This window comes from Sphaerodactylus townsendi, linkage group LG09 (assembly GCF_021028975.2).
Source record: "Sphaerodactylus townsendi isolate TG3544 linkage group LG09, MPM_Stown_v2.3, whole genome shotgun sequence".
In the NCBI taxonomy this organism is placed as follows: domain Eukaryota; kingdom Metazoa; phylum Chordata; class Lepidosauria; order Squamata; family Sphaerodactylidae; genus Sphaerodactylus; species Sphaerodactylus townsendi.
In genome coordinates, this window is record NC_059433.1 from 67,613,334 (window position 1) to 67,633,052 (window position 19,719).

At 47.5% G+C, this 19,719-nt stretch overlaps 1 protein-coding gene across 1 annotated transcript in view; it reads left to right on the forward strand.

Annotated features, from left to right (window-relative positions):
• Positions 1-932: 932 nt before the first annotated feature.
• COL22A1 (collagen type XXII alpha 1 chain) overlaps positions 933-19,719 on the forward strand; it is a 112,976-nt gene continuing 94,189 nt past the window's right edge. The window contains exons 1-2 of the mRNA XM_048508469.1: positions 933-983; positions 8,073-8,126. The gene's annotated coding sequence lies outside the window, so the exon portion shown is untranslated. The remainder of the gene's footprint in view (positions 984-8,072; positions 8,127-19,719) is intronic.

Genomic DNA, 19,719 nt, shown 5'->3' on the forward strand with positions numbered 1-19,719 from the left:
GAGCCACTGAAACAATCCATCATACTTAAAATCCTTAAAGTCAGTTTATTTCTAATAACCTAGAGATAAAGATGCAGTCTTGTGTGCAATAAATACATGATCCTACCAGTTTCTCTGTTTGTGCAAAGCAAAAGAAGGAAACCTGTTGACTCTAGGAAAGGTTACGCATGTGGTCGTCGAACCTGTATGGAGAAAGAACCACAGGGGGCAGGCTGTAGGGTGGATGGGAATCAGGCCTAATGGCAACTTCTCCCCATTTTGGACCTGGAAACATTGGTAGGATCCAACGCCATTCATCTCAGTCAAAAGTCAGCGGAAGGGATGAGACCCGTGCAGTCATTTCTTTGAAATCTGACTCTTCTAATTTCTGCTGGAAGGGAGTCCAGAGAATTGAGCCCGGTAGTACTGGACGTTTCCCCACTTACCTCGACCACCCTTTGCTGCACACTACTCTCAGCGCGAGTCATCTCTGGCACGCTCCCGGGCTTCCCCACGACCATCCCGGGCTTCCCCACGGGTCATCAAAAGGCGCCGTTTTGAGGAGCGCCAGGTATGACACACGCTGAGGGGGCACGAGAGCGGCAGCGGCAGGGCGGCTGTGTTGTTGCTGCCCCTGTAGTGGGGAGTGCCGTGGGACCCCGCGCTACTTGGGGAGAGTAGCGTGCAGCATAAGGTAAGTGGGGAAACGGCCACTGTTTATCTGGCTCATTTTCCTTTGTCCAGAGATGCAGAGGTAGAATGATCAGGTTCTCTTCTGGAGTTCCTGGCTGTTTATTTGCATTACTGAGTCATGTATAAAGCATTGTAAGGGTGATAATGGTCACACATCTGCTTGCCGTTCGGTTCCACCCATTGTTTCACTCTTTTCAATTTCATACATGTCTGCAGAGTACAACCAAAAGTATTTGACAATTGTGCTTTGGTTTCAGGGAGCTCCTGGCCCACGAGGATCGCCCGGCCCTCCTGGGTCCCCCGGTAGCCCAGTAAGTGATTTGCTTCCTAAATGGACATATTTCTTGGTATGGTGTCTTAAGCCAACCAACTAAGCTTGAATTGATGAAGTGAGGTTTGATTCGTAAAACCTTGAATCCTGGAAAATGTGGTTGGTCTTGGGCAGCCCAATTTATTTATTTATTTATTTATTTTATTTTTTAAGCTTTTATACCGCCCCATCCCCGGAGGGCTCTGGGCGGTGTACAGCAGAAAGAAAACAATATAAATACTTAAAACATTTTAAAAGCAGCGACAACCATAAAACATTCCTAATAAATATAATAATTTACAGTAAAATAGATGGCGTTCAATAATCTACTATTGTAATCTCATCCCCTCCCCCCAAAAAAAAGGGGGGGCATCCAGCATTCTAACCTAAAAGTTCCCTCCCCCCTTCCAAAAGGGAGGAATGGCGAGTCTGAGATGGCAGCTAGCCCAGATGTCAGGGCCCGGCCCGGCCCAAGTATCAGTATCAGTATCAGGGCCGGGCCAAGGGCATGGGTAATTCATCAACGGCTGGTAACCTCCAAAGGTCCGGTGGAACAGCTTTTCGTCTTACAGGCCCCGCGGAACTCACCATTCGTCCCGCGAGGCCTCGACAGCTGGAGGAAGAGCGCTCCATTTCAGGTCGGGGTCAGAGCCGTGAAGGTTCTGACCTGCGTGGAGGCTAGCCGTGATCATCGAGGGGCCAGGGATCACCAGTAAATACCCCAACCGATCGGAGAGGCCGTGCGGGGACGTATAAAGATGCGGTCTCGAAGATACTGACACGATGGTCCCAGGCCACGTAAGGCCTTTGAAGGTCAGTACTCAACACCTTGAAGATGATCCGGAATTCCACCGGGAGCCAGTGCAGCTGGCGCAGTATAGGTTGAATATGTAGCTGCGGCACTACTCCGCAAGTAGGCGTGCCGCTGTGCGCTGGACTAGTTTTAAATCTCCGGGTCAAACGCAAGGGAAGGCCCGTGCAGATGAAGTTACAATAGTCCAATCTGGTGATGACCGCTATGCAATCACAGCGGCTAGGTCCGCTTTGGGAGAGGAAGGGCGCCAGCCGCCTGGCCTAATTAAGATGGAAAAAAGCAGTCTGCTGTATGGGCCACCTGGCCCCGCATTGACAGAGACTTAATCCAGGTGGGACTCCCAGGCTGGGCGCGAGACGGAGGGGGCCGGTACTAAAGTGGCCCCCTCCCACACCGAAGCGGCTGGAAAGACTCTCCCCCCCCTAATGCCAAGCTTTTATATCTCCGGCTTCGATGGGTTCAGTTTCAACCTTCGCTCTGTCGCGAACTAAACCAGCGACCACTTCCAAACAATGCTGTAGAGCCATTGTAGTGGGCGGCTGCTCCCCCCTCCATCAATAACAGAACGAGCTGATGCGTCATCTGGCGCATCGATGACATACCAGCCCAAACCTACATACCAGCTGAGCAAGGGGTCGCATATAGATGTTAAGCAAATAGCAGCTGGGATAGTAGTGCCCCCTGGGGTACACCGCATTGGAGCAGGCACTTCCGGGAGGTTTGATCCCTGCACTTCACTTGCTGACTCCGGCCCCGGAGGAACGGTAGAGATAATCCATTGAGGGACAGTGCGCCTCGTGACCTGTGAGAGGCAGCCAGGCAGTGGGTCAAAAGGTCGTGATCGACCATCGCCAAACGCTGCATGTGAGATCTAACAATACCAACAGCGCTGATCCGCCACGGTCAAGCTAAATACGGAGTATATCTGTGGATCGCTTAATGGTGAACAGTCTCCGTCCTACTCCAGCAATCGAAGCCGGACTCAGCGGTCGAAAGTCGATGCGCCATCCGGTGAAAACCTTGAAGCTGCTCCAGCACCGCTCTTTCAATTACCACTCCCCAGAAACGAAAGATTCGAGACGGGGCGGTAATTCGGGCTGGTGATCACTCGGATCTAACGATGGTCTTTTTAAGAGTGGGCGGACCATCGCCCTTCTTTAACCCATCCGGAATAGTTCCTTGCTCAAGGGAACCATTGATTATACCCTACCAGATGGGTTCGTAGCTCCGCCCGGCAGGTTTTTGCTGCCAGGACGGGCACGGATCCAGAGTGACAGGTAGTAGTTCTAACAGCAGCTAAGGCTCTGCCTATTGTACGCTTCAGAGAGCAGGGAGAACCTGGCCAAACAAGGGCCTGAAGACGGCAAGGGAGCCTCCAGTTCACTAATTCAGCTAATGTGGGCGTAAAGGTCAGCGGCTGTTTAATGCAATCTTATCCGCAAAAAAGCCTCATAAATGCCTCACAGCCAATACTCAATTGGGGATTTGAAGATCTCTCCGGATAAGGAGGTCACGCACGAATTATACCTAAAACAATTGTGTCGGGCGAGAGCTCACGGATGCGAGTGTATATGAGAAGAAAGCCCCTCTTCACCTTCTTTGTCGCCACCTCATAGGCTTCTCTTCATAAGCTGGCCCTATAGGGTGTTCCGCGAAGCTTCGCCACGAAGTTTTTTCTCCACACTCGCTCTAGACGTTTAAGTTCTCGCTTTGGCGCGGCGCAACTCCTCTGTATAACACGGAGCGCGTCGCACGCGGGGACATAGAGGGCTGGGGCAACGGCATCGATGGCATCGGAGAGCCGGGAATTCCAGTCCTCCACCTGCTCATCGAGCATGCCGGCGGGTTCAGGGTCCCGCAGAGCATCTTGGTAGCCAAGCGATCCATAAGTCTCCGCTGGCGGGCGTAAATTAGCCCGTCAGCCTAGACCGGGTTGATGCGGCAGGTCCAATCTCGACCTTCATAGGCATAAATGGTCGGACCATGGCACTCTTTCAGTAGAGGATAATTTCACCAAATTTACCCTCGACCTGAAGACCAAATCCAGCGTGCGCTCCAGCCTCATGGGTGGGGCCAGAATTTATTAATGAGAGGCCTAGCGCCGCCATGGATGATTATTCAGGTCCACAGTCGCTGTACATGAGGCGGCGAATGCATATTGGCGTGGAAGTCCCCTAAAAAACAATAAGCTTTGGAAACCGCAACGCTTCAGTCCGACACCACCTCCAGCAGCTGTGGTAGACCGGGCTTCCCGGTGCGCTTGCGAGCGACCGCAGTACACTAGGAGAACGGCCAACCTCTCCGGGGCCAACCACTCCAGGCCGACATTAATAATTCTATGCCGAGGACCTCCAGGACGCGGGACCGTCTCTAAAGGGAATAGATTCACGGATGAACAATGCTACAATCACCGGCCCCGTGTTCGAGATTGGTGGCTGCACGCTAAACCTGGGGGCACGACTTCGCCTAAGGCTTAATGGCCCCACCTTCACAAGACTCCAGGTTCCCCGGTGACACATGCCAGGTCCACCTGTTGGGCTCCGAGAAAATCTAGAGCACCGCGGTCTTATTATTGATGGACCTGGCATTAATTAGCACCAAAGACGAAGCAGAGTGTCCCTGATCCCAACCACCATCGTTTCTCGGGATAGGTCGGAGGTCAGAAGGCAGACGAGCATAGTTACATCTCATGTGTCTTCTATCATATGGCCGCCGCCTACCGCAGTATCTACCCCGTCCCATCAATACAGGGATCCCCAGCCCCAAAGTTGGTGCCCCCATGACTCTGCCACCCTCCCCCTTGCCTAAAAACCTGGCTAATACTCTACAGAATAATATCTAACAGTTAATTAAGCTACGTCTACCCTATCAACCTTAATCTAATCTAAACTAAGAACCTTAGTCCAAGAGACAGGTCGGTTAAGCCAAAAATAAATACAAATTCAAATTCTGATAAACTACCCACAATTAATACAATTCGATTCTAGTAGCTATCCCCACTTCCTACCAAATACAATTTATACAATCTGATCAAAACAGTAGACAGGAAGTTGGAAGGGAGGGGATTGCAATCGGGGGTGTCAAATAACAATGAGGGGAGTTCCGGGACGGTACTCTGGCCACCGAGGCTCCCAGTGGGGTTGGTGATAGTAGTAGTAAAAACCTACTATAATGGGTACTCTACTATGCAAACGGTAGGTCCGGGGCTCGCACCCCCCGAGCCAACTGTATAGATGCTGGTCCAACGAAAGGTTTGCAGAGTGGTAGCCTAGGGCTATGGTCCAGGTAACAGTAAAAAAGCCTCTGCCACCGGCTGACCCGGCTAGCCCTAAGACAGCAATTATTAAGTATGGAAATAGTCTCCTGGGGCGCACCTCACCCAGCCCTCTCACTGCTGGTTCGCACGTCCTGGGGAGGGCAATGATGTCGTCGAATGCCCATGTAACTAGCCTTTCCAGTAGGTCCCACCAGCTGTACCACTGAGAGCGTCCAATTTCCTGGCTCGCTGCTGAAGTTCTCTCCTGATGAATACAAAGCCGTAATGACAGCCTCTGCTGTAATAAAATGAGTGTCCCGGGCTGTCTTAACATTGGCAATGTAGCACCCGCAGTACCAAAGGTGACCACAGGGTCGATCGCTCTACTGCCACCTGTGGCGGAGCGCGGCACTGCTTCTGCCATGTCTGTTGTTATTCTCCTATGGGAGTCTCTGGAGTCTCTGGCTGGCGGCGTCCATGATGGAAAATAGAAGGGAGTCACTGCCACTAACTCCCGACGCCGCAACCGCCAGGACTCTCCGAGTCTCCTTTTTTGCGCTGCGTTCCTCTCCGGCGCGTCACACCACGCTGCAAGCGCCACGCCACAGAGGGCCCCAGCTGGCGACGTCCACTCCAAGGAGCGGAAGGGAATCTCTGCCACCGATTCCCAACGTTGCCCCGAGACTCCGGCTTCAGGCACTTCAAGCGCCGCGCCCAACTCTCTTTGACTGCGGGGTTCCCGGCTCGGCCAAATCTGCGCTGAGGGGATGGAGGGGGGGAAACCCTCCCTACTCGGCCACTCGACCACTCGCCGGCTCCGGCCCCAGCCACCGGGCAGTTGAGTCCAAGGGGGGAGTCCCGGCAAGGGGAGCAAAGGCTCTCGCAGAGGCACAAGCAAGGCGAGTAAAGAAAGCGAGTGAAGAAAGCGAGGAGACAGGTACCTCATGCCGGTCGCTCAGTATCTTTCGGCTTAGTTCTGTAAAGTTCTATAAAGTTCAACTAAAGTCAGCTTACTTCGTTATGTCCTAAGATCCCAGGCTCTCTGTTGTAGTATTATTGCACTCTCCGACGGTATTATAGCACTCTCCCGGCGTTCTTATTGCACTCTCCCAACGGCCATACAGGCTACCATACACTCCCGGAGGGTATAAGAATTAATAAGAATTAATAAAGAACTGATAAAAGTGGATAGAAATCTTGCTCCAGGTTAAAAACGGGTGGAATTTGTAGTTAAAAATTAAGTTGTGGCGGAGCTCCGCTGCTGAGCTCCGGTGCGGACGCCATCTTGATTAGTCCAAAGCTCCAAAGCTACCCCCCCCCACCAGCTGCTGGGGATGGTTCTGTGGTGGTGCTGCCCCACTGCCTCCAGAAGGCTTTCTGGCAGTGCAGGGAGTGAGGAAAACGCCCCAAACCTCCCTGCAACCAGAAATAAGGCTTCCATAGGGCTCAATGGACTTATGGCACCTAACAGGGTGGCATAAGTCCATGGCCTGGGCTGTCATGTATCTCCCTACAAATCCAGGATGGAAGCCAACAGTGGCTCCACCCCTGGGAATGCCCCTGCCGCATCCCAGCTGTGCTGACTGGGCTGGTGGCAGAGGAGTATGGGTAGGAAATGGCAGCCAGAGACAACTCCTTCTCTGGGTGCCCCCCCACATGTGGCCCCGCCCCCCAAATCAGTTGGCTTTCAAAAGCTGTGGCTTGCCTCTATGGAGGCGGGGCCCCACCCCTGAGCCCCACCCTCTGCTCTGCATGGAGGTCATGGGTGTGACCCTGTCCCAAGCCCTGCCCTTTGCAGGCCCAGTCCTGCCTTGGACTATCTTTTTCAGTTATGGTGATCATTTCGACAACATACCCATGAGCCTTTGCTAAATACGCAAATTGATAATTTGATCACATATGCAAATTTTCTAAATATGCAAATTGATAACATGATCAAAAGACCTGTGCTCGGGGACATGGGTGACCCCATGTCCCCAGGCAGATACACCACTGGCTGGCGGTGGCGTGGGAGCACTGATACAATGCTCAGCACCACATCCAGGCATACTGGAGGACTGTGGAGGCCACCTATTGGCACATTTGCTCCTCTGCTAGGGTATGTGCCCCAGGGAAAGCAAATCTGCCAGTGCATCGCCTCCACTAGACCATCCCCCCCACCCCGGATTGGGCCGTAAGGTGCTACAGGTCTTGAATGTCATTGTCCCTCACTGGGAATCTTCAGTTCTCTATCACTTGAGATCTAGATGTCCATTGATTGGCAGTCCTCTAATTTGGGATATCCTCCACTGAGCAAAGAGTGGAACTAGATGGTCTACAAAACCTCTTCCCTCTGTCTAATTCTAAGACATAAAACAAAATAAAACAGAAATGAGAACAGTTACATGAATTTACCCATGTACATAGATGCACAGTTGAGTGTCCCTTCTGACACACAGAAAATGTGGCCGAAAGAAGTCTAAGATCCAGGATGAGCAAGCCGTGCGCAAATCTTGAAACAAATTCTGTGTCCCAGAAATGGGACACTTATCACACTTATTTAAGAAATGTGAGAAAGAAAATGAATGAAATTGTTCTTCTCCTGAGGAAGACATCAACGAAAACGCTTTGAAACGTGCGAGGCATTTGAGAGACTCATTTTGATTGATTCTATAAGTTATCACTGTGGATTTAATTTATGAATTGGACTATGAATTGGACAATGAACTTTGGTTTCTACATAGAAATATTTCGCAATTATATTACCGGGTGTAAATAAGACTTATTTCTTAGTTGGCTGAACCATGGATATGGTCTTCTTATTTTTGAATGTTATATATTCATACTTTATGAATTGTTGAATTGTTGAAAAGAAATCATATATTATACATCATATTGATTAAGACCAACCTCCGTTTTAGTGTGTGACGCGTTCCTTGGCTTTCATCACACTTATTTAACGTCATAACAAATACATTTTAGTGTATTCTTTTCTGCTTGCTTGAGTTTCTGAAAAAAACAAAACATTTTCTTGTTTACAGGGACCCCCAGGGACAGACGGCAAACCGGGACCTGCTGGTTTACAAGGTCAAAGGGTGGGCAAATTCTTTTACTTTAGCATGTCTTAACTGGTTGGTAGGACAGTTGTTTGGCAGTTTTTATACTTCTGCTCATTCTTATTACCCACCCACCGCACTTCGTTCTCCCAAAATGTTCATTCATAGAACCAGGGGGCATCCATTGAAAATGCTGGGGGGAAGAATTAGGACTAATAAAAGGAAACACTTCTTCACGCAACGTGTGATTGGTGTTTGGAATATGCTGCCACAGGAGGTGGTGATGGCCACTAACCTGGATAGCTGTAAAAAGGGCTTGGACAGATTTATGGAGGAGAAGTCGATTTATGGCTACCAATCTTGATCCTCTTTGATCTGAGATTGCAAATGCCTTAACAGTCCAGGTGCTCGGGAGCAGCAGCCGCAGAAGGCCATTGCTTTCACCTCCTGCACGTGAGCTCCCAGAGGGACCTGGTGGGCCACTGCGAGTAGCAGAGAGCTGGACTAGATGGACTCTGGACTGATCCAGCTGGCTTGTTCTTATGTTCTTATGTTCTTATACCCCAGACCTGATCTTGGCGTTTTGGAACGTGATGCCCAAAATAAAAAGTGCGACAGGACATAATAGAAGTCGGAATTAAACTGGAGAATTGCCAATTCCTATAAGGGTTTTATAATGTCCAAGGAGATCTCGTTTGGGCTTCCCCAAGTCCCACCCACCCCCCCAAAAAACCAATGAAATAACTTCCCCCCAAAAAACCAAATTGAAATTGAATCATTCTTGTAGATGGCTAAGCTGTTTTATAGATCAAATCAAGCCTGAGCTTCCCTAGAAAATCAAATGACTAAACGGTGGTTATCATACGTTGGTCACATTATGGAAAAGGTAAGAAGGGAAAAGACAATAATGCTAGGAAAATGGGAAAAGATACTAATGCTAGGAAAGGTTGAAGTCAGCTGGAAAAGAGGAAGACACATTATGAGATAGATGGACTCAAAGAAGACATGAACCCTCAGTTTGCAAACCCTAAGCCAGGATGTTAACAGCAGGATGTTTTGGAGGACATTAATTCCTAGGGTCTCCATGTAAGTGACTTGATGACACTTAACATACCCGCAGGATGCTGTTTTACTTTTTCCCCACACCCATCAGTTCTCAGCTGCCTGTTTTCTTGATAGTTTAAACTAAGTATGTTCTTTTATAGTAAACGGTTTCTGAAAAAATCCATTATGTGTCAGAACTGGGTAACTCCTTTTGCCCCTGTTCAGATGTATGATTGCACTGTCTTTATCTATTATATCTCCCCCAACACCCTGGATGAACTTAATTTGGCAGGCACCAAAGATTTTTAATGGATAATATCACCTGATTAACTTTTAATCGACATTGTTGTTACAGCTATGTGCAATTTGACTTGCTCTCCAACCAGTGTTTTATGGATAAATACTGACCAAGGACATTCTATCTATCTATCTATCTATCTATCTATCTATCTATCTATCTATCTATCTATCTATCTATCTATCTATCTATCTATCTATCTATCTATCTATCTATCTATCTATCTATCTATCTATCTATCTATCTATCTATCTATCTATCTATCTATCTATCTCTATCTATCTATCTATCTATCTATCTATCTATCATCTATCTATCTATCTATCTATCTATCTATCTATCTATCTATCTATCTATCTATCTATCTATCTATCTATCTATCTATCTATCTATCTATCTATCTATCTATCTATCTATCTATCTATCTATCTATCTATCTATCTATCTATCTATCTATCTATCTATCTATCTATCTATCTATCTATCTATCTATCTATCTATCTATCTATCTATTTATCTATCTATCTATCTATCTATCTATCTATCTATCTATCTATCTATCTATCTATCTATCTATCTATCTATCTATCTATCTATCTATCTATCTATCTATCTATCTATCTATCTATCTATCTATCTATCTATCTATCTATCTATATCCGTCGGTCCATCCATCCATCTTCTATCACCTTCTATCTTCTATCATCTATCTAAGAGCAGTGGCTAAGAGCAGGTGCATTCTATCATCTATCTAAGAGCAGTGGCTAAGAGCAGTGGCTAAGAGCAGGTGCATTCTGATCTGGAGGAACCGGTTTTGATTCCCAGCTCTGCTGCTTGAGTTGTGGAGGCTTATCTGGGGAATTCAGATTAGCCTGTGCACTCCCACACACGCCAGCTGGGTGACCTTGGGCTAGTCTCAGTTCTTCGGAGCTCTCTCAGCCCCACCTACCTCACAGGGTGTTTGTTGTGAGGGGGGAAGGGCAAGGAGATTGTAAGCCCCTTTGAGTCTCCTGCAGGAGAGAAAGGGGGGATGTAAATCCAAACTCTTCTTCTAAATCCAAACTCTTCTGATGGGCTTTGGGCAGCTTACATCAATAGCAATATAACTAAAGCATACCAATTCCAGTCAATACTATCTAAGAGCAGTGGCTAAGAGCAGTGGCTAAGAGCAGTGGCTAAGAGCAGGTGCATTCTGATCTGGAGGAACCGGTTTTGATTCCCAGCTCTGCTGCTTGAGTTGTGGAGGCTTATCTGGGGAATTCAGATTAGCCTGTACACTCCCACACACACCAGCTGGGTGACCTAGGGCTAGTCACAGCTTTTTGGAGCTCTCTCAGCCCCACCCACCTCACAGGGTGTTTGTTGTGAGGGGGGAAGGGCAAGGAGATTGTAAGCCCTTTGAGTCTCCTACAGGAGAGAAAGGGGGTATAAATCCAAACTTCTCCTCCTCCTCCTCTTCTCCTTCATCCATCATCCATCATCCCTTCCTCCCTCCCTCCCTCCCTCCATCCATCCATCCCTCCATCCATCCATCCCTCCATCCCTCCATCCATCCATCCCTCCATCCATCCCTCCATCCCTCCATCCCTCCATCCCTCCCTCCCTCCCTCCCTCCCTCCCTCCATCCATCCATCCATCCATCCATCCACCCACCCACCCACCCACCCACCCACCCACCCACCCATCCATCCATCCATCCATCCATCCATCCATCCATCCATCCATCCATCCATCCATCCATCCATCCATCCATCCATCCATCCATCCATCCATCCATCCATCCATCCATCCATCGTGTCTGCCTGTCTGTCTGTCTGCCCTTCCACTACTTAATTTGCATTGTAGAATGATAGTGCACACCCAAATAAAGCAGTGCATAAGTCTCCAGACCCCTTTCTTTGGAGGAAGCCCCATCGAATAAAATGAAACTTATTGCCAAGTAACAGGTTAAAAGCCCAGCGTTCAAGGCATGATAGCACGATGAGCCTTTTGAAATGTCAAGTAAGAGACTGAAATGAGGCTGTCTTTAAAAGAGCCTTAATTTTTATTTTATTGGATTTATATCCCGCCCTTTCCCAGAGGGCTCAGAGGGTGTCTTTGCCAGGCTTAAATTTTGATGGAGAGTCTGACGTGTTTGTTGGTTGATGATTTATTGCACTCTGTGAAAGAGCCCATTCAAAACAGCACGGTTCAAATTGAACTGACCGAGATGCCAATTTCTTTGCATTTCTAGTTGTTGTGGATATAATAAAACTTTTCTTTTTTTCCCCTGCTAACTGCATTTGTCTATTGTGGCTCAAAGTAGTACTTTATGTTGGGATAAGTGCTACTGGTAGTTGGAGATTATCCCTTATTGTAGTTAGCAGAGCGGCACGGGTGGCTAGAACACAGCAGAAGCCTTACCTTGTGTGCGTGCGTGTGTGCGTGATGGATCCCAATGTGCGGCAAGCTTGCACAAAAGAAAGTCGGAGTCCGTTGTAGTTTCTAGTTTAATAAAAAAAAGTATTTATTAGTGAACTCCATTCTGGATAGAAAGGTAGGTAGATAGAGGCACTATGCTACCCTAATCTAGCTGGATGGAGATGGATGCGAGGAGCATCCATCCTCTCTCTAGGCATGGTAGGAAGAAGAATGGAGAAGGGGTCCAGGAAGAAGCCGGAAGGAAGGAAGTCCCTGAGAGTATCAGTCTAACTTCAAAGGGATAGAACCAGCATGATAGAGTAAAGGTGTCAAATCCCTCGGTCCCTATCTATCCACTAGCTCTCTAATAAAACCCCCTCTGTAGGTTGAGGCAGGAAACAGCGTAAAGTCCTTCACTTCCAACACTTTATACTTTCAATAACTCTGTGAAGAGGATGAAGCCCAGAAAGAAATGTCATCATGGAAGCTGTATTGCAAGCTGCCCCAAGCCCCAAAGGGGAAAGGCGGCCTATCAAGTCTAATACATTGAAATTAAAATGAAACATATGACTGTGTGGACATAGAGGGAGTGGGATTGCATTTCCTGGTTTCATCCGGGACATCTTTGCCTGCTAGCCAAAGTCCACAAGGAGATCTTTGCAGATACAACTGTGTGCATGATTGAAACTCCCCTTTTCTTGCAGTGTTCCCAAGTGTGGCATTGCAAAGTCAGACTGTACGTACTTGGACGCACACGGGACTCACTGCAGATGTTTGTTTACCCTGGAGGGCCCCGGTCTTGAGGTTGTGTACACTTTTGAAATTCTGGCTTGGTGTGGTGGGTCCTGCCTCAAAATGGCTGCTGCAGGAGGCTGCTGCAGACAGCCAGTGTGATGTAGTGGTTAAGAGAAGGTGGGTTCTAATTTGGAGAACTGGGTTTGATTCCCTAGTCCTCCACCTGATTGGCAGAGGCTTATCTGGTGAACCAGATGTGTTTCCACACATCTCCATTCCTGCTGTGTGACCTTGGGCTAGTCACAGTTCTTGGGAACTCCTCAGCCCCACCTACCTCACCAGGTGTCTGTTGTGGGGAGAGAAAGGGAAAGAAGCTTGTAAGCCACAGGAGAGAAAGATGGGATATAAATCCAGATTCCTTCTCCTCCATTTCTTCTTCTTCTTCTTCTTCTTCTTCTTCTTCTTCTTCTTCTTCTTCTTCTTCTTCTTCTTCTTCTTCTTCTTCTTCTTCTTCTTCTTCTTCTTCTTCTTCTTCTTCTTCTTCTCACTCATCCAGTGAACATCCTTCTGCTGAACTGGCCACTGCTGCCAAACCAACATTTTTAAAAATTGCCCCCACCAATCAAATCTCCAATGGCTAATCCAAAACTTTGCTGGGCAGGTGCCCCACCTTGTCCTGATGGTGTCCACAGGCGTCACGTCAGGGACCCCTTGCTTAGGCACCAAGCCATTCAAGGGCTGGCCCAGTAGCAGGATCTCACTCCCTTCTGTGCCTATATGGCGCATCAGGCTGCTATGATATCGCGCATGCCATCAAATGAGTTTTTATTAGACGAGCCCCCGTTGACCCTGCACTTCTCTAAACCGAGCTCTCCACCTCTCACTGTGCTGGCTTTCTAAATATAGAGCTGAAATCTACTGGGAAATCTCACAAGAGAAGGGAACAGCTGACCAGGAAGAAAATTGCAGTGTGCTGGTTCTATTGGACCTGTGGGATCTTTCCAAGAAGGGATAGAAAAGTGTTTCTGAAATGGTATATTCTTGCTCCCTAGCCCCTCATTTCACTCCAAATAGCTTCTGATCTAAGCATAAGAGTACTGATGTTGCCCTTTCCCCTCCCCTCCCGTTCCCGTTTAATTCATTCCTCATAGTTAACTGTTATTGGGACGCCATAGTATTGACTGGAATTGGTATGCTTTAGTTATATTGCTATTGATGTAAGCTGCCCAAAGCCTATCAGAAGAGTTTGGATTTAGAAGAAGAGTTTGGATTTACATCCCCCCTTTCTCTCCTGCAGGAGACTCAAAGGGGCTTACAATCTCCTTGCCCTTCCCCCCTCACAACAAACACCCTGTGAGGTAGGTGGGGCTGAGAGAGCTCCGAAGAACTGAGACTAGCCCAAGGTCACCCAGCTGGCGTGTGTGGGAGTGCACAGGCTAATCTGAATTCCCCAGATAAGCCTCCACAGCTCAGGCGGCAGAGCTGGGAATCAAACCCGGTTCCTCCAGATTAGATACACGAGCTCTTAACCTCCTACGCCACTGCTGCTCCAGGGAGAAGGGAAGCCTATAGATTAAGTTATAAATAAATAGAATGATTTTTTTAAAAAAAATCTAATAAATGGAAGGCTATAGCCTGACTCTTATGTAGAATAAGCAAGATGTTGTTACAGTTGGCAAATATATGAAATTACCCACAAAACCATGCACATTTCGGCCCTTATGCTTTTCCACAGTGGCCAATAACATCACATTTCAAAAAAAGCAAATCCAACAGTTGATGTATAAATCCAAATCGGGAGGTGCAATATAAATGTCACAGCTTAAAATTCACATATTCCAATACAGTCTCCTGGGTCCAAGTTTCACGCGTATGACCAGAATCAAACTGAAATTACTCCTGCGTAAGATAACCTGGAGCCCAATTTTGTCTTCTGTGTTTCATCAGCATGGAAAATGGACAGCAAAATTCCAGCTCCAGTGGAGAAGGAATTGAGCTGATTTCTTCCTGACGCTGTATCGGAACTGTTCTCAGTTTTAAAACTAGTGATTCAGTTTTCTCCTGGGAATGTAGGAAATCCATCTCTTAGCTCCCCTTTGTATCACATACCAAGCTGGACTATTATTTTTTAATCCGTTCCCTTTAAATTTTTGGTATCGAAAAAATGGATTCTGTTCACAGGGAGCAGCAGTGGCGTAGTGGCTAAGAGCAGGTGCACTCTTATCTGGAGGAACCGGGTTTGATTCCCCGCTCTGCCGCTTGAGTTATGGAGGCTTATCTGGGGAATTCAGATTAGCCTGTGCACTCCCACACATGCCAGCTGGGTGACCTTGGGCTAGTCATAGCTTTTCGGAGTTCTCCCAGCCCCACCCACCTCACAGGGTGTTTGTTGTGAGGGGGGAAGGGCAAGGAGATTGTCAGCCCCTTTGAGTCTCCTACAGGAGAGAAAGGGGTGATATAAATCCAAACTCCTCCTCCTCCTCCTCCTCCTCTTCTTCTTCTTCTTCTTCTTCTTCTTCTTCTTCTTCTTCTTCTTCTTCTTCTTCTTCTTCATCATCATCATCATCATCATCATCATATATTCTAGCACTAGTCTCCCATGCTAGTAACAGAAATGGCACCAGGCATCCAAGAAAATAATGTAACGAACCCCCAAGATAATAAATCCGCATTCGGAAATGAGGTGACGCCATCTCTGGTGGATTGCAAACGTCTCACTGTGTCACTTGACTTCCACCCCTCCCCGGAACCATCGCTTCACTTTTCTGGGGCTAATGGGCAGCAGGCAAATTTGCTTGCATTCGCACATCACATTGCTTACTTTCTTTTTTCCCCCCCAAAAGGGGCATGATTATTTCTCAAGCTCATGTCGTGCGTTTGGAAAGTAACCTGTGCAAAGCACCTTAGGCACAACGCTAGCATGCGGGGCAGATGGCGGCTCTGGAAAGTGTGCCAGAAAGTTACTTCCCTGTAAACTAATCAGGAGGACTGACAATTAGATTCTGTTGAGGTGGAAAGATAAATCTTGAGGAGTGAGGCACAGCGGGACTTGCAGCCTCCCTCTGAGGGCCGGCATTATCTGTCTAGTCCTATTAGCATGTCCCGTGAATCTCAATCTCGATGAGTCGCCGAAAGAGAAAAGCTCTGAAGCCCCCTTCTGGTGATTCTGTGTCATTGTTTTCCTTCGTCTCCACATCCCTTCTTCCTCCAGTGCTTTGTGATTTGGGGGAAACAGAGGTGGGATCCAGCAGGTTCTCACCAGTTCTCCAGAGTGGGTTACTAATTATTTGTGGGTGCCGAGAGGGGGTTGCTAATTGGGTCTGCTTTTCCGTTAAGACATTCCATTAGGTCCAACAATCATAAAGTCCTGTTGTTTCCTATGTGGCTGGTTAGCGAAGGGAGAAAACGGGATAATTCTCCCTGCTGGGCTGTTTTAAAAACATGTTTTAGAAATATGGTAAGGTTCCTTGTTTAAGGAAAGTATCCTTCTTTTGATTTCTAGAAACAAAATTAAGTATTTGAAAGTATTAAGTATTTGACAGGCAGTCGATTGGAGGAGAAGTAGTTGTTTCTGTTGGCAGTAGACGATAGGATTTTCTATAATGAGTTTAAATTATGGACAGAAAGATACCAGCTGGAAATGAGGAACTTTTTTTTTACAGTAAGAGTTTTTTACAGTAACAGAGAAATAATTAATGCCCCACCCCCGGAATGCCCGGCCACGCCCCCGTCATGCCCCGCCCAGCCCCATTGGCGCTATGCCACTGTTTGAATCCCACCACCAAGGGAACCTGTTACTAACATTTTTGGATCCCACCACTGGACACACACCCTTATTTCACATTTGTACACCACGTTTCCTGGGATTTTCCTATTAATGCCGGTCTTGCAGCCCTGTCCTACTGGTGTGGTTTCTGTAAACAGGTTACTGACAAGGTGGATTTCAGTCCTACTGTTGACAGTAAACGTTGGATCGATGGGTTTAGGTGAAATGGGGAATAAAACTGTAGCAGATATCGAGGGTGAATTCCATTCACTGCCAGCACAGCTTATGTTCTTCGCTGTGTCATCATTCAGGCTGTCGAATAAAGGACTGGAAGCCCGATCCAGGGGGGTGGGGCAAATCGACTTTTGGGACTGGGTGGGACTGATGTGTTTGTCCCACCTTCCAGCTAAAGTGGAACTTACACCAGCAGGGAGGGCAAACAGGGAGGCGGGTGGGCACCTGCAAGCTCTGCAGCGTCTGACCCAGTGGTGGGATCCAAACATTTTAGTAACAGGTTCCCATGGTGGTGGGATTCGAACTGTGGCGTAGCGCCAATGGGGCTGGGCGGGGCACGATGGGGGCGTGGCCGGGCATTCCAGGGGCGGGGCATTCCTGGGCGGGGCTGTGGCAAGAATGCAGCCACTGCGCCAGTCCTTGGGCAGGAAATGAATGCCCGCAGGCGCAGGCTGCCACGCACGCCGGTGCACCGCCTGCTAGACTGCTTCAAGTTCTGCGCGCTACTGCTGAGAGGAGGGCATAACTAAGGCAAACATCACGTGGCAAAATCACCCGTTAGTAACCCCCTCTCGGCACACACAAATAATTAGTAAGCTACTCTCAGGAACCTGTGAGAACCTGCTGGATCCCACCTCTGGTCTGACCCAGAAGTGGGCTCTGACTTCAGAGCTGCAGCCACCTGAACCTGGCCACTGGCACAACTGGGGGTCAGGCTAGGGGTGTTCCCAGGGGTGGAGCTGACAGTGGGTTTTTACCAAGCTTTGGCTGTGTCTATCTTATTATTAGATGGACTGTCATATGGCGGTTTCTTTTTCTTTTCCAGTGAGTGACTTTGTTCCCACTGGAAGAGAACAGGTCCTTAAACTGGTGGATCTGTTGTATCTTGTTGGGAGTTTTTGTTAGCTTGTTTGGTTTTTTTTTTAAAGCTTTCTTCCATTTCCAGTTTTGGACTCTGGATAGAAAATTGTTGCTTTAGGAATTTGTAGCCTCTTCCACCAGGATAATTCATTGCCGCGCTAGAGGCACACTATGAAGCGAAAGCACACCAAACATTCGCTGTTTAATACCCGGAGAGGGAATGTATATTTTTTTTGCCTTTGCTGCAGGCAATTATAAACTTGGGAACCATATTATTACTGTGGGACCAGAAAAGTAGTGTGCCACATACTTCTCTTTGCATTGTCATGTATATGAGTTTGTGAACAATATCACAATAAAGCATATTCCATAAAGCGTTGGTAGAGAAACAGAAGTACTCGACTTCACATACTTTGAAGAAGAAGAAGAAGAGTTTGGATTTATATCCCCCCTTTCTCTCCTGTAGGAGACTCAAAGGGGCTGACAATCTCCTTGCCCCTCCCCCCTCACAACAAACACCCTGTGAGGTAGGTGGGGCTGAGAGAGCTCCGAGAAGCTGTGACTAGCCCAAGGTCACCCAGCTGGCATGTGTGGGAGTGCACAGGCTAATCCAAATTCCCCAGATAAGCCTCCAGAACTCAAGTGGCAGAGCTGGGAATCAAACCTGGTTCCTCCAGATCAGAGTGCACCTGCTCTTAGCCACTACGCCACTGCTGCTCTCTGTTTCAAGCAGATTGTTTCATGATCCTGAAGCACTAAACATGCTCAGCTTCTGAAGAGCAAAAAACAAACTGTTAAATGATTGTCGAAGGCTTTCATGGCCAGAATCACTAGAATGTGAAAAAGGCATTCCTCTATGCTGGGGATAATTAGGAAAGGAGTTGAGAATAAAACTGCAAGGATTGTCATGCCCTTATATAAAGCAGTGGTGCGACCGCACTTGGAGTCCTGTGTTCAGTTCTGGTCGCCGCATCTCAAAAAGGATATCGAAGAGATAGAAAAAGTGCAGAGAAGGGCAATGAGGATGATTGAGGGACTGGAGCACCTTCCTTATGAGGAGAGGCTGCAGCGTTTGGGACTCTTTAGTTTGGAGAGGAGACGTCTGAGGGGGGATATGATTGAAGTCTATAAAATTATGCATGGGGTAGAAAATGTTGACAGAGAGAAATTGTTCTCTCTTTCTCACAATACTAGAACCAGGGGGCATCCATTGAAAATGCTGGGGGGAAGAATTAGGACTAATCAAAGGAAACACTTCTTCACGCAACGTGCGATTGGTGTTTGGAATATGCTGCCACAGGAGGTGGGGATGGCCACTTACCTGGATAGCTTTAAAAGGGGCTTGGACAGATTTATGGAGGAGAAGTCGATTTATGGCTACCAATCTTGATCCACCTTGATCTCAGATTGCAAATGCCTGAGCAGACCAGGTGCTCAGCAGCAGCAGCAGCAGCAGAAGGCCATTGCTTTCAACTCCTGCACGTGAGCTCCCAAAGGCACCTGGTGGGCCACTGCGAGTAGCAGAGAGCTGGACTAGCTACTCTGCGAGTAGCAGAGATCCGGCTGGCTCATTCTTATGTTCTTATGTTCTTATGATGTTGTGGGTTTTCCGGGTTGCCTGGCTGTGTTCCAGTGGTATTTCCTCCTGACATTTCAACTGCATCTGTGGCTGGCATCTTCAGAGGATCTGGTGACAGTAAAGCAAGTGGAATATAGATACCTGTAAAATGCCCAGGGTTGGAAAAAGAACCATTTGCATTTTTAAAAGGTGGGGTTTGCAAGTGTAATTTGTATGTGTTAAGTGGAATCCCCCCATTTTAGTTTTTGCATGTAACCCTGAAGTTGCATAATCAGTTAGTAAGGGCATTTGCATAGCAGTTTCCCTGTGCATTTCGGCACTCATTTACAATCCATTTACAATCCAGAAAGATATCCTGTGTCTGGGTGGTGTTCATTAACCATTGTCTTGATTCCAGCATTTTTAAGTACTGGTAGCCAAATTTTGTTCATTTTCACAGTCACTTCCTTTCTGTTGAAATCGTCCATGTGCTTGTGGATTTCGATGGCTTCTCTGTGTAGTCTGATGCAGTGGCTGTCAGAGTGGTCCAGAATGTCTGTGTTTTCAAATAACATTCCGCGTCCATCTTGGTTTATAACCTGTTCTGCTACTACTCATTTTCCAGCTGAATTAATCTGCAATGTTTTTCATGTTCTTTGATTCGTGTCTGGATGCTGTAGCAGAACATGTTATAACAACAACAACAACAACCTCTATTTGGCATTTAAAAAAATAG